The sequence below is a fragment of the Dipodomys spectabilis genome, unplaced genomic scaffold (assembly GCF_019054845.1).
Source record: "Dipodomys spectabilis isolate Male_0828 unplaced genomic scaffold, ASM1905484v1 ptg000178l, whole genome shotgun sequence".
NCBI classification, from domain to species: domain Eukaryota; kingdom Metazoa; phylum Chordata; class Mammalia; order Rodentia; family Heteromyidae; genus Dipodomys; species Dipodomys spectabilis.
In genome coordinates, this window is record NW_024870855.1 from 9,988,952 (window position 1) to 10,003,660 (window position 14,709).

At 43.4% G+C, this 14,709-nt stretch overlaps 1 protein-coding gene across 3 annotated transcripts in view; it reads left to right on the forward strand.

The window, feature by feature from the left end:
- The window catches only part of Elmo1 (engulfment and cell motility 1), a 447,896-nt gene that overhangs the window by 230,971 nt on the left and 202,216 nt on the right, over window positions 1–14,709 (forward strand). The gene's annotated exons all lie outside the window — the stretch shown is intronic.

Here is a 14,709-nt window from a genome sequence, read left to right on the forward strand (position 1 = left end):
TTGCTTTCTGGTAGTCAATCTAGTACTCAAGGATAGTATGGAGGTAGAGGCCATCAGTATCAAATGGCCTGTGGTCATTTGTGAAATGTGAATGGGTTGCCACTTGCTAGAATCTCTGAAGGATTTTAGTCTGTGTTCTCACAGCCAGTCCACAAGGTGCTACTGGAGAGACGTTATTTCTTGATTCTTGTTGTCAGCTCTTTAAGAGACTGGACCTTCATCTTGCATGCCATGTTTATTCCTTTGCTAAGAAGAAAGGACTTTAATTCCAATCTCCTGAGACTGAAGAAAAGGGAGAGATGTATTTCTTAATTGTAAAATTTTAAATTAAAGAAACAAATATCCTCCAAAATTTTGCAGTTTCAGACCAGACAGGCAAATATTTGCCAGAATCTTTTGTTGTTGCTATTGTTGTTATTGGTCATGGGCCTGAACTCTGGGCCTGGTGCTGTCCCTCAGCTCTTAAGCTCTACCACTTGAGCCATAGCACTGCTTCCAGCTTTTTTTTTCTTCCTATGTGTTGTGAGGAATCAGACCCAGGGCCTCATGCATGCAAAGCAAGCAAGCACTCTACCACAGAGTCACCTTCCCAGACCCTTGCCAGACTCATCTCCATGGAAAAGCTGGGTGTGGTAGCACATATCCGTCATCCCAGCAACAAAAGGAAGCATAAAATAGGAGGACAGCAGTCCAGGTGTAGGCCTAGACATAAAGGGAGAGGATCTCAAAAATAACCAGTGCACAAAAGGGCTGGAGGTGGCTCAGTGCTACAGGGCCTAACAAATACAAAGCCCTGAATTTGAATCCCAGTACCACTTAAAAAAATTTCCTCCGAACTTGTACAAATTTGTTGCACCTGTTTTCTGGAACTTGACGCATACCCAGCCTCTCTCATAACTCCTGTGAGACCAGCGAGCAGACCCTTCATGGTCAGCAGGCCTGTGCCAAAGAAGACAGGAATGAGGGAGCCTGGGTGTACTGAGAGGGAGATGGTGGAGGCGATGCAGAATCTTCAAAGTAAATTAGGGAACTTTTCACATTTCAAGGGAGAAATTGGCAGTTTCCCAAGTGGCGTAATTACAGGACAGCATGTAATGTGTAATTAAACTTAACTATGAAGCAAGTGATTGGAATAAAGCGTAGTGGCATGTCATTTTTTTTTTTTGTTCTCTGGAGCTGACAGATCTCCCCTCCCCTTGTCCCTGGAACACTCTCAGCAGCCCGTGTTCTGATTTTTTTTTTCAAAAAATAAAATTATATGTTGCCAGTTAAACACACAGCTTCGTGTAAAGGAAGCTTTTTTATTTGACTGACATTTTCCTTCTGGGTGATGAGAGCCAAGATTTATCTTAGAATAACAAGTACCCTGGGACTTAAAAAAATGATTCTTTGTCTCATAATTCATCTAAACAGTTTATTCCTAGGCTTTTATTTTTATGCACTCTTTGACCAAAGTCCACAGCTTGAAGGCTTGTTTTTATGTACAGGGTTTTTTTTTTCATGCTTTAAAAATAGCAGCATTAATTTTGTTGATTGTGAATAACCAAGCTGTTACTGCCAAACAATTGCGACCCCTTGAGAGTGTGAATATATGTGATCAGATTTACTAATTGAGCTGGAAGGCACAGTTTCTGACTTCCAAAGACTAGGATTTGAATGGAATGCTTCAGCCCCAGGATGACATCACTGTTAGAGATGGGGTTGGTTTTATTTCAGAGGACTCCTCTTCTCCTGGGTGGGGGGAGGAAGGAAGAGAGGAGGCAGAGTCCATGCACACAGACATATGGTGTGGAATGTCAGCAAACACCTGACACCCACCGCTCCCACCTGTTTTCCTGTGGTTTTGGACTGGGTTATCTGAAATTTAAAGCAGGTTAAAAAAAAAATCCCTTCAATCAGTTGTTCCCTGATGTGATCTAGTCTTTCTTGGTACTGGTCACAATTTTCCACTTAGCTCTCTCTAGAGTCTTGGGTTTATTTAAATTTTTAATCACAATGGGAAGGGTTTGGGTATCCTTCAGCAGAAGAGCATGTGTTTAGCATATGCAAGATCCTGGGTTTGATTCCCCGCTTGCTGTCCTTTAAATCAATGGTGAAATGATTGAGAACAAGACCAAACCTGGCTATATAATGAATTACATGCTGTGGTGAGTTATCAGTCCTGGTTTATAATCGTCCCGTTTCACTTGGTTCTCTGCATTTAATCTACCTTGTCCATTCTTGTATCTGGGCATGCTAGCTAAGTCACTGTTGATTGAGTCCTGCTTTATGACAAGTCCCTCTCTTTTCTGCTGCCATTGATTAGGCATTGGCCCCCAAACCTGCATTTCCTTCCTCTGCTGTAGAGTGCAGAGCTGCGTTGTGGGGTTTGCTGTTGCTTCTCCCTGGTCTGCTCTGATTCTGCTCTGTGTTGCAGAGCAGTTGAAAGGGTAGAAGCCTGCATCCACCCTGCCTTTGAGAGGTAAGGGCTTCTGAGACTGCCCTGTTCTCTCCTTGTTTATATTTAGAAGGATCATAGGCTTTCTGATGTTTTTCCCCACTGGTAGACTTCATGTTTTAGTACAGTTTTGGGTTTTCTTTTCTTTCTTTTTATTTTTTTTAAGCTATTCTTCTTTTAACTTGGTTACCCTTACTACCCTGCAAATCCAATAAGTGTGTGGAGGGAGTATCTTTTATACCACTGCTGTAGTTTTGCATTCAGGGCAGTAGCAGGTACAGAAGGCCCTTGCCATATTTGTATACTCTGGATGCTTGGAGCCAGAGAGTGGCAGGACCCTGTTAGAAAGCCCTGGTGCTCTGTGCCTGGCAGAGTTCACCCCAAGAGGGAAGCCACAGAAATAGGTTTCCTGTTTGTAGCAGCCCACCTGGTGTCAGTCCACCCCAGCCTGAGAACCAGATTATTAGCAGCTCCAGTGCTGTGCCTCACATGGCCTGCCCCAGATACTCCAGCACACCCCAGCTGACTTTGCGTCTTAAGTTGGATTCTGTGACCAGAGGCCAGCCGGTATTAGCAACCTCCTTCCCAAATCAGGAGGCATTTCGGAGTGGAATTACAAAATGTAGGTGGCAGCGTTCTCAACTGTCCCGTTGTATTCCTTAAAAATAGCTTCCCACTTCAGAACTGGAAGATATACCTGCTATAGCCAAGAGAGTTTGACATTGTCTGCTGATTTTTATTTTTACATTGACCTTAACCTTTATTAACTTTTTCCCCTGCACTGGTAAAACCCAAGATTTCAGACTTTAATGTAAATCATACATACTAGAGAATATGTTCCCTTTGTTTTAGGTATCTTAGTAATAGATCACAATAGCATAACAGCTATCTTCTCTTTAACTTATTTGCTGTTGTTCTGTAGCAAGAGTTGTGAAGCCTGGAGATTTGTAGACTCTAATAGGATAATTCTACAGAAAGACTTAAGTCAAAGCCCAACAAAATGAGTACTAGGAAATGGGTACTTGCAAGGGGGAGAGGGTCAAGAGGAGAGAGGTAGAAGAATGGGCAGAGAAATGAGTAAAATGCAGGCAAGAGTGCATCATATATGCTGCAGAACTGAGAAAAGTATAGGTAGGGGTGGGTCGAAGGGGGGTGAAGATGTTGAAGGGATGGCACAGATCAAGATGCATTGTCTACATATATCGCTTTGTTTAATGGCAAAAACTTCACTAAGAAAAATGAGGGAAGGGGTGGGGTGGGAGTACTGGGTGAGACTATTAAAAGGGGTGACATTGATCGAGGCATTGTATTCATAAACTGCTCTGTTGAATGACAACTCCTTTGTACAACTACCTAAAGAAAATAAAAATTTATTAAAAAAAAATAAAAGCATGTATATCAGGTAAGCTCGCACAAACTGGGAGAGGAGACTTGGACCCAGAAGTGTTTCTCAACATGCATAAGGGGACCAGGCTTCTGGTTCTGTCAAGGAAGTGCTCATCAATATTCATGAGGGGGGCTGGGCTTTCCCATCCTTGTCACTGGCAGGTAGAGACTCTGTGCTCCCTGACAGGTCCTTTGGTTATTGTGACTCCCTAACTCCTCACTCCCAAGCCTGACCTCCACACTTGGATTCCTGGGGCCCCCATTGAGGGGCAGGGATGGTAGCATTGGGGTATGTGCTTGGTGTGTGGTGTGTAGACAGTCTTTGGCTATGGGACTTGTCTGCTTGTTAGCACATGCCTTTTCCTGCAGGTTCGCACTCTGGGCACTTATAGGAGCATTTATAGCAAGTCTTTGCCAAGTGTTTTCCATAAACGCACAACTGAAGACATGCTTCATGCTTTCCAGTGCTCTGTGAATGTTCTTTGCTTCGGAGTCTACAGAGAGGAGTGAGTGCTGTTTCCCTATACAGGCCTTTATAATGTGGGCTATGACCCGGTGAGAACTCACTCCAGGGTTTGTCTTGCACAACTACCTTGTCTGCAGGGCACACCTGGTGGTAGATGCTGATAATTTCCATGCTGTGTTCCTGCACCATTTGCATTTTCTTTGAGGATGGTTCCCTGTTGGGCTCTGCATCAGCAGCCTTAGAGTGGAGTATAGTGAGGATAGAGGTCTGGGAGTCTGACCTCTGCTCTCCCTTTGCTATAGTCAAGGGGTGACATAGATGGAGGACTGTGGATGGCAGAGGATAGGAAGATTACAGGGTCTTTCTCTGCCTAACATTTATCTGAACAAACAGAAATGATGCTAGAAATTCAACAAGATGCTAGCAGGGCACCAGTGTTCACACCTGCAATCCTAGCTACTTGGGAGGCTGGGATTTGGAGGATCATGGTTCTAGGCTGACTGGTGCAGAAAAGTCTATGAGACGCCATCTCCATGGAGGGAGACTGGACACAGTGGCGGGACCCTGTCATCCAGCAACAACAGGAAGCCTAAAACAGGCAGATGGTGGCTCAGGTATATTCCAGCAAGAAGCGGCGTCCTATCTCAAAAATCACCAGTGGAAAAGCAGGGCTGGAAGCATGGTTCAGCAGTATCTTACCAGCTTAGCAAGTGGGAGCTCCTGAGTTCCAATCCTAGTGCTTCCAGAGAGAAATAAGTAAGAGGAGACATGATGCCAGGGTGTCACCAGTGTGCCTTGACAGTCAGCACTGAGTTCCCTGCTGCCTATTCATTTGCTCACAGATGCTTTTATACATAAGTACCTGTGCATGCCCATCTGTGCTCCTGTGAGATCCACAGACCAGAAATTGGTGCATTTCGCCACAGTTTGAGCCAGAAAGTGGAAGCTGCTAGAGGAAGACAAAGGAAGAGACTCAGGACCGCAGAGGTTTCCAGGGGTTACAGGTGGTCTTACAGAGATAGTCACATTCAAGTTGAGTCTGATGAATAAAAATTGGGACAGGGCCAGAGGGGAAGAAGAAGAGGAAAGCTGTATCTTGCCTGGGCTTCACCCTGCCTTTCTTTTTTGTTTTTTATTTTTTGCTGATCCTGGGGCTTGAACTCCTGTTTCCAGCTTTCTCCACTTGCTTGCTGGTGCTCTACCACATGAGCCATGCCTCCAGCCTAGTTTTTTTCACTGTTGTTTTGGAGATGGAATCTTGAAGACGTTTCTGGGTTGGCTGGTTTTGAATTTTGATCCTTTGGACCTCAGCCTCTTGACACACTAGGGTAAAAATGAGAGGTCTGAGCTTTTGGTGTCCTTGCTAATTTTCTTACTTGGATTTTAGTGAATACCTTTCTTCCTGTAACTACCTTGGTAAGTGCAAATTGGAATATTCCTAACATGTTTCTGAAATGGTTAATTTATTATTATTTGACTAGAAGAGGATGAAGTGAAATAATTCTCTCTCTCCTTACTTTTCCATCCTCTTGATTCCATTGTTCCAAGTCAGAGTGAATTCTAAATCCCTAAGTTCAGCTAGCAGAAAGTGAACTGACTGAGAGGAATTCATTTCATCCCTCACTGTCCTGGAAGGTATTTGTTTCATGAAGCAAGTTTTATCCACACATCTTTCTGACTGTGGATATGGAAGGTAACTTTGCTTTAAAATGTTGGTTCTTAACACCATGGTGACAAGTTCTCAGCATGGCCCCAGCTTGAGAAATGTCAAGCTTTGTTTTCCCTCCAATGGTGATTGTCAGACAGAGGCAAGCTCATCTTGTTTTTGCATTCTGGAGAAGAGTCTGGAGGCATTTGTATTCGGTAATGCAATGTTGAATGAGGCCAAATCCTGTCCTGTGATCTTCAGATTCATTGCTGATGTGCTCTGAGGCACACAGAGGTTTCTTTGCCTGCATTCTGCATCCCTTTCCTAGTTGCAGTTAATTTGATTGCATTCCATCGCTCATCTGGTTTGGAATATTAATAAAGCTGCTGTGGGAGAAAGGCTGGCAACCTTGACTTCTCCTTCAAGATTGAACTCCAGGCTTCCCATCCACCCACCCCCCAAGAGGTGAGGTGCTCCCTGCCCCAATACTGTACCATCCAATTGGTATCTCCTGGGTACTTTTACTACAAAAAAGGTTGCCTTGTAAACCATGCAACACTATGCAAACACCATCTCCAAGAAGTAGGTAGGAACAATCTGCCTCCCTTCTAAATCCATCTCCTGCAGCTTCTAAATATACTGTCAGCCCTTCACAATGTCATTTGGAACTGGGTGCCTGTGGCTCAGACCTATAAACCTGGCTGTTCAGAAGGGCTGAGGATCTAGTAGATCATGATTTGCAACCAGCCTGGGAAGAAAAGTCCATGGGCATAAAGCCCACCATGAGACTTGGTTCAAGTGGAAGAGTGCCAGCTAAGCAAGCAAGCTGAGCAAGCTCACAGGCCCCTACTTCAAACTCCAATAATGGCAAAAAAATACATATATTATTTTTTGCAAGCCCATTGTTTTTACCTTATTATTTGTTCTGTAATAATAAAGGTATTCGTGAAAGGAATGAATCTGTCACTGACACCTTGTGGGAGTGTGGGGTCAGGGAGAGCTCAGCTGATGGACATAGACAAGCCCTTCTATTGGACAGGGTAATACCTTCAAGTCAGTGGCCCCCAAAGTACGGTCCTAAGCTAGCAGCATCCATATTACCTGGGAACTTGATAGAATTTCAGACTATTGGGGTCACCACAGAGTGACTGAAGCGTAACTTTGTGAGTGAGGCCTGGAAGTCTGTGGGATTTTGTTTTGTTTTTGCTGTTTTTATGCCAGTCCTGGGGCTTGAACTCAGGGCCTGGGTATTTTTTTTTTGTTTGTTTTTTGTTTTTTTATCTCAAGTCTAGCCCTCTACCACTTGAGCCATAGCTTCATTTCTGGCCTTTTTTGTTGCTAGTTAATTGGAGATAAGAGTCTCAGATACTTTCCTGCCTGGACTGGCTTTGAACCATGATCTTCAGATTTCAGCCTTCTGAGTATAGCTAGGATTACAGCTGTGAGCCACTGATGTCGGGAAGTTTGTGTTTTAATGTCCTTGCAGAGGATTTCAGTGCAAGATTAGGCTGGAGGACCACTGCCTTAAATAAACAAAACAAGCCAACAGAGCTGTCTTCTGTTGCCTGTAATATCCTTGGGCTGGGTGACTGATGTCAGGGCCTTAGCATCAGGCCTCCAGCTCAGCTATGTTGATGGCAAAGTCTGAAGGGCAGTGACCTCTACTACCCTCTGACCTTCAGATCATAACAAAGCTGTTCCTGGTTCCCCTTTGGTGGTCTGGTGCCACTGTGCAAAGCATGAACACAAGCAGTCCCTGTTGTCATTGATCGCCATCTTTCTCTGCTCTACTCAATAGGATGTCCATGGGGATAGGGAATGTGGGGACAGGGAATGGGAGGTGGGTCTCTCTCTCTTAGCAGAGCATGGCTGTGGTTGCTAGCTGTGTTGCCTACATTTGGCTTCTGTTGCATTCGATCAAAGTGCAGCCAGCATTTCTTTTGGGCTGATGGATGTTCAATTCGAGGTCGATTACTAACCTCCAGGCTTTAATTACTACACCATTACCCAGTCACTTCTGTGCTATTTTATATTTATGGCCTTTATTATGTCTTGGTATGTGCAGTTGCCTAATTTTCTTCTAGCTGCCTTTTACTTCATTAGCTGGGTTTTCTTCCTTCCATTCTTCTCATTTGTCCAGATGTTGGGTGTCATTTTTTTTAAATTTTATTTGTTCTCTCTCTGCTCTTTTCTAGCTCTTTCTCAGCTCTTTCCCAGCTCTCTTCTCTTTCCCAGCTCTCTTCTCTTTCCTACCTTGCTCTTTCCCAGATGCTCTCTTTTCTAGCTCTTTTCTCTCTTTTCTAACTCTTTTCTCTCTCTTTCCCAGCTCTTTCTCTTTCCCAGATCTCCCAGCTCTCTTTCCCAGGCCTTTCCCCACCGCATGGAGGACCAAGATGGCCTGGTGCCAGCTGGAACAATGAATAAACCTACCCCTAACCTGAATACCACATGCGACCTTACTCGGCGACCTCTTTTTAAAAACCTAACATTTTATAAATTTTATTTGTTGTGCTTTGTCTGCTTTTGTTCTTTCGCCAATCAGACCTTATGTATTTCTTCTTCTCCTTTACCTACCACACATATTCTTTAGTGCTTGAAAACAGCTTCTGAAGTTTGTGCAAACTCTGGCTGTTTTTTGGTTTGTTTTTATTTGTTTTTTGTTTGCTTTTTTCTTGGTTTGTGGGGTTTGATCTCAGGGCCTGGGCACTGTCCTTAGTTTTTTTTTGTGTGCACAAGGCTGACAGTCTACCACTCTGAGCCACAGTGCCACTTTCGGTTTTCTGGTGGCTAAATGGAGATAAGATTCTCATGGATTTTCCTGCTTGGATTGGCTTTGAACGATGATCCTCAGATCTCCTGAGTAGCTAGGATTACAGGTGTGAGCCACCAGCACCTGGCCAACTCAGCATTTTATTCTCTGGCTGGTTTCTAACCTGCAGACAACTGCCATGGCCTGGCCATGCAGGCACTGACCAAAGCCCTCCAGGTTTGGACATGTCATGGACAGATACCATGAAGGCTCAGGGAAAGTGAGGGATTCGCCTTTCTCTTTTGATTTTATTTTCTAAACTTTAAAAGAGTGCACAAGGGGGTGACAGTTGAATGTGTCCATTTAAGGGTCCAGTGCTTCTTGATCAGTCACGCCTTCCATCGTTCACCTGTCTGTTCCCTCCTTCCAGGCTCATTTAACATTTCCCACTTCCTTTATCACATGGACATTGAGTATTCTGGCAGTATGTGTTTCCTTTTTCTATTCATCCAACCCCTTCCCCTTCACTTTCCCACTCCCTTCAGTCTTGTTTCAGCTTCTGGTATTCATTTTGTTAAACTAATTGCTTTACCCTATGGAGTGTTACTCCTGCATGTGTACTTCAGTATAAAATATAGGATAAATCATGTACATAAGCCTCTGTGTGTGTTTATGTGGGAGGTTGTGTTTTGGGTCTAAGATCCATAAATGCATGAAATCTTGTATTCTTTATCTTTCTGGGCCTGACTTACTTTGCTCAGTGTATTTTCCAGATCTAGCCATTTCCCTGAAAATGACATAATTTCATTCTGTGATGGCTGCATAAGATTCCATTGTGTGTATTTGAATATATTATGTATATATATATATATATATTTATAGGTATATAATGGTCCTAAATTATTCTAAAATAGTCATTTAATTGTCTTTGTAATACTCTCTTCTTCAGTCTCCTGGCCCAAAAAGTTTGGGTCGTGGTTTATAAACTTGCTTATTTTCTTTGCTTCTACTCTAGACTTTCAAAATCAAACCTGAAAGAGTCTGCCCAGTTGTCTCTCTAGTTTGCTTTGTTTTGTTTGAGTGGAACACTGGACTGGGGTTTGAGCTCAGGAATTACTGCTTGTTAAAGAGGCACTCTTTGATTTGAATCGTACCCCTAGACAATTTTTTTTGTTCCAGTTCTGGGATTTTAACTCAGGGCTTCCCACTTGCTAGACAGGTGCTCTACCACTTGTTCCATACTTGGAGCTCTATTTGCTGTAGTTACTTTTGAGATAGCCTTGGCTTTTGTATATGTTTGGTGGTTTTTTTTTTTTTGTTTGGTTTGGTTTGGTTGGTATAAGCCACAATCCTCCTATGGCAAGAATATCTTTTGCTGTTGAGATTGGGTCTTGAAGACATTTTTCCCAGGCTGACCTTCAACCACAATCCTCCTGATCTCAGCTTTCTGATAGCACCAGGGCCTAACTCAATAGTCTGTGTTCATTAATAATCTCATGATTCTGATGCACACTAAAGTATGAGAACTACTGGTCTAAAGAGATGGCCCAAAGAACTCTTTAGAGACCCACCCATCCAAGCAAGGGATAATATTTATTCTATGCAAATCCTTAGTCTGCCAAAGAGCAAGTAATAAGCTGGATAATAATTATGTTGTATTTCTGTTGTTTTTCCAAAAGCTTTGTCCTAGAGCTAAGAATATCTTAGAAATGCACATGCTGCTACTTTAGAAGAGTTTATGTACTTATTATAGATGTATTATAGTATCACTTGTCTCCTTCCATCATCCAGTGGTGGTGGTGTTTGAGCCACGAGGGAGGGAGGTCTCTACCCTCATTAGGTTTTTATGTAAACTTACAGTCCTTTCTGGGAGATATTCCCACCCTTATTTGTACAGAGAAAACTGAGGGGAGAAGAATGTGTCCAAAATCACCAAGCACTAGACTTTGTTAGAGGTCAGTCTAGAAAGTGTGCCTCTGTCCAGAGCCATAATGCTGCCCACACCTCTGTTATCTTTCCTGAATAAGGCTTTATAACTGTTTCAACCCTTAGCTTTTCCAGTACGATTCAATAACACAACCTGTGTTGGGTCTGGTTACTTCTGAGCTGAGATGATGGACAGATTATAGGATGTCTCTCTGCCTGTCTTCTCTCCTGTAAGGTGGATTGTTTAGTGTTTCCCTCCAGTGTCATTGTGTGTGTGTGTGTGTGGGTGGGTGTACGTGCGCGCGCGTGTATGCACATGTGCGCACATGTTAGTGCACATGTTAGAGGAGACCTGGGAGATGAGCGCTCTCTATAAAGATCAGCTGCTGTTTGTTTTTCGTTATCTCACCTGCACCCTTAAAGCTTCTTTCCTTTAGGCTTATTTACTCTGAGACCTCGCTTTCTGGTAGGCTAGAAGCCTGAGTTTCACTCACAGAGGAATCTTCTGAATTCACAGATTTCCTCACACCAGGATCTAGTAGATTAGCAGCCTCTGATCCCCTTGCACTAGAATCTAGTGGATTATCAGCCTTTAAATCCATTACCTGGGGATCTGGTAGAATAATAGATTAGCAGCCTTTGAACCACTTACTTGGAGGAGTGGTTAACTAGCACCCTGGGATTCCCTTATATGTGGGTCCAGCAGCCCATGGCTTTTATCTGTTCTGTTTTGTTTTCTTGCTTGGCATATTTTGTACATCTTTAATGTTCTTTGTTTTGCCACTTTAAACTCATCTTGTTAGGACCTTGACATGTTTGTTTAACTCTATGGACTCACTCAAGATTCATGATCACAATTAACCTGGCATGGAGTCCCAGGAGGCAGCTCGAGCTCTTTCTGATGTTCCTCTCTGGCTTTCTGGGGACTCATCCTCATTAGCATTTATAACCAAAGAAGAGTGGAGGAGAAGTGACTCCCCAGGGCTTCTGGGTCTCTGTAAGGGGAGGCGAATTGCTTTTCTTTGTGACTATGGAGGAGGTTTGGGCTGAAGAGTGTCCCCCAAACTCAGTCTGTTGTTTCCTGATTCTGAAGCTTAAGCATCTGCTTTGTCAGAGTATGAAGGACCACACTAGTTCATGGAAGGCTTTTAGTTTATTTCTTGGTTTAATATGGGATCAGATGGATATTTCCTCTACAGAGTCAGGAGACAAGTTTTATAGTCTTGCCAGACTGATGAGGGGTCTGAGAATGGACACCCTGTGGTGGCTGGACCTGCCTCATCTCTGGACATTATTAACAGAACCATGGTGCCGTGATGTAGCCTTGTCCGTTCTCCCTGCTTCTACCACCCGTAGTCTTGTAGAGGTTTCTGCTTGAATGCAGGTGGGTGGGACTTCTTTGCCCATTTCTGGGGAGAGTAGGTGAGGACACTAACTTTGCAGCTTGCTCTGAAGACAAGGTCTCTGGCTTACTTTCCTATGTCCCTGGAGGCCTGTCATCAGAGAGCCAGCCTGGGACAATCATGATTTTGGCTTAGCTGTCGGTAAGTGTCTCAGGACACATTGGCCAGGGCTGCATGGGCTAAGTATGGGGTTCAGTAGATAATACACATGGCTTCTGTGAAGTTGCATTCAGATCCTTTACCTGTCCTGAGCTTGATGGGCACCGCATTCCCGGTGAAGTGGATTTTAGATGGCTTTGGTTGGAATATCTCACAGAGGCACAATTCCTTGGGCAAGCATCTACATTGTGCTCTGTCTTAGAACTGAGCAGTGCTGATTCTCCCTTCTCTCTGGAGAGGACACGCATGACCACATACTGCCCTGTGATCTATGAGGACATGCCTGTGCCTCCTCTGAGCCTGGTTTAGAAGTGAATCAACGTGAGGGAGGAAGAGAAGGAAAAGAAGCATCCATACATGGTAAGGCCAGAAGGCCACAGGCTTGCTCCAAGGTTGGCCACAGGAACTACAGAATGGATTGGCATGGCACCCCAGCTTCAATACAAAACAGAAAAGAAAAATGTGTCAGGCCCAGCAGCTGAGTACACCAAAGTAATGTAATACTGGACAAATACAGAGAAGAAGGCACAGGTGGTCCTTGTCAAAGCAGGGGCAGATGCTGGAGGGAGGGTGGACTAGGCATTTAATGTTCAGGCCCCAGCCGAATAGGCCTATGATCTTCATGACTAGAGTGGGAAAAGAAGCGTGGAGTGTCCTGCAATTCTGAGGCAAGCCTAGAGATCATGGAAATAAAGTCTAGGAACATTCCATGTCTGCTTTGGTCATTCATCCTGAGGATCTTTAGGGAATGAATGAGATGAGAGAGCCCTGGTCTAGAATAAGCTGATATTTTTAGATGCCATTAAGTAAGATAAGGAAATTAGGAGACCATTGCCCAGCCTTCTTAGGCTCAATACATTGCAATATGTATATGAAGCCAATTTGTAAGCTATAAAAAGACAAAAGAGAAGTTTTGGCAATGAAAGCCCTCAAAGCTATTTCTTCTGAGATAAGGCCTTCCTACTAGCCCAAGTTGGTAATTGTGATCTCCCTTCCTCAGCCTCCTGAGTGCTGGGATTACAAACATATCTCATCACACCTGGCTGAGACTAATAATTGAACTTTAATCTTGGCATAGGCTAAGTGTACCATCTGATTGGTCATCTCTTCTTTTTGTTCAACGTTCTTGAGATAATGATGATAACAGTAATAATAAGAATGCATGCCTTGTCAGTGCTACAATCATGATGGGGAGCAGTTTCTTAGAACTATGTAAAAACCCTCTGTAAACTAATGCATTTCATACAATGTACATCACACCAAACAAGTATCTAGTGTCCTTATTTTATAAAACATGCACAGGGTTACAATTTGTTTTTGTCTGTGGTGCATTTTAAGTTGAGTGATTAGAGTGTTTCGTTCTTTTTGGATTCAAGCTTAGCACTTGTTAAAATTGAAGACTAAGGGGAAAATAAACATTAAAGGAATGCATAATATTTCCAAATGAAGCTTTCCTAAGTTGAGGGTGAGCATGGGTAATACCAGAATATTGAGATCGAGTAGAGTTACATCAGTATGTTTAAAATATAGAAGTTATTACATAGTTTAAGAAAGATCATTCACTAGGCTAATATCTAATTATCAATATTCATAACCATAGTCCTTTGTAAAGCATTTCTGTATGAATATTGACCTTACAACTCAGATAAGTACTTTGAGATATTTATGTCTGCCTTAACTACATAACTCAGCCAGTATAGAAAGTTTATTTTTCTTTGGGTAGGTAAATCTGTGAAGATGGATGGTACATGAAAAAATAAAGAGAAGGAATTCTCCAAGCAGATTTACATATTGATGACTTAAATTACTACTTAATTTAGTGCCTGCTAATAAACAGTGCCTTGGAAATGTTTCCCCAGCATTTATTGGCTGCGGTAATTCTACCTCATGTGTATGTGGATGGCATACTCATTAAATATTGATGGACTCATGAAATGTTAATAGAATGTTAATATGAATTACAATGGAATGTGCTCATAGGGAGCCTGGAGCTGAAGCTGGAGCTGGAGCTGGAGCTGGCTGAAGGCTCTCTATCTTCTGCCTCTGCTTTATGTCCTGTCTTCTTGTATCACTGGTCACTTTGCTTCCCCATCCTGGGGAGATTCAGATTGGTGCCCTGACCTGGCTGCTCAGATACAATTTTTAACAAAGCAAAGGTTAGAGCCCAAAGAGATCTCTTAAGAAGAGGGTGATGGGCTGGGAAGGTGGCTCAGTGGTAGAGCGCTTGCCTTGCATGCCTGAGGCCCTGGGTTCGATTCCTCAGCACCACATAAGCAAAAAGGAAAAAGCCAGAAGTGGCGTTGTGGCTCAAGTGGTAGAGCGCTAGCCTTGAACTGAAGAGCTGAGGGACAGCACCCAGGCCCAGAGTTCAAGGCCCCACGATTGGACCCCACCCCCCCCCCCCAAAAAAAAAGAAGAGGGTGATTCGGGCCTAGGGGCTAATGTGGTAATATATGGCAGATCCTGGCTTTCAATGCCTGTCATTGCTCAGCAGGTCAAAGGATTCAGTTTCCTTAGAGAGAAACCCACCAACAC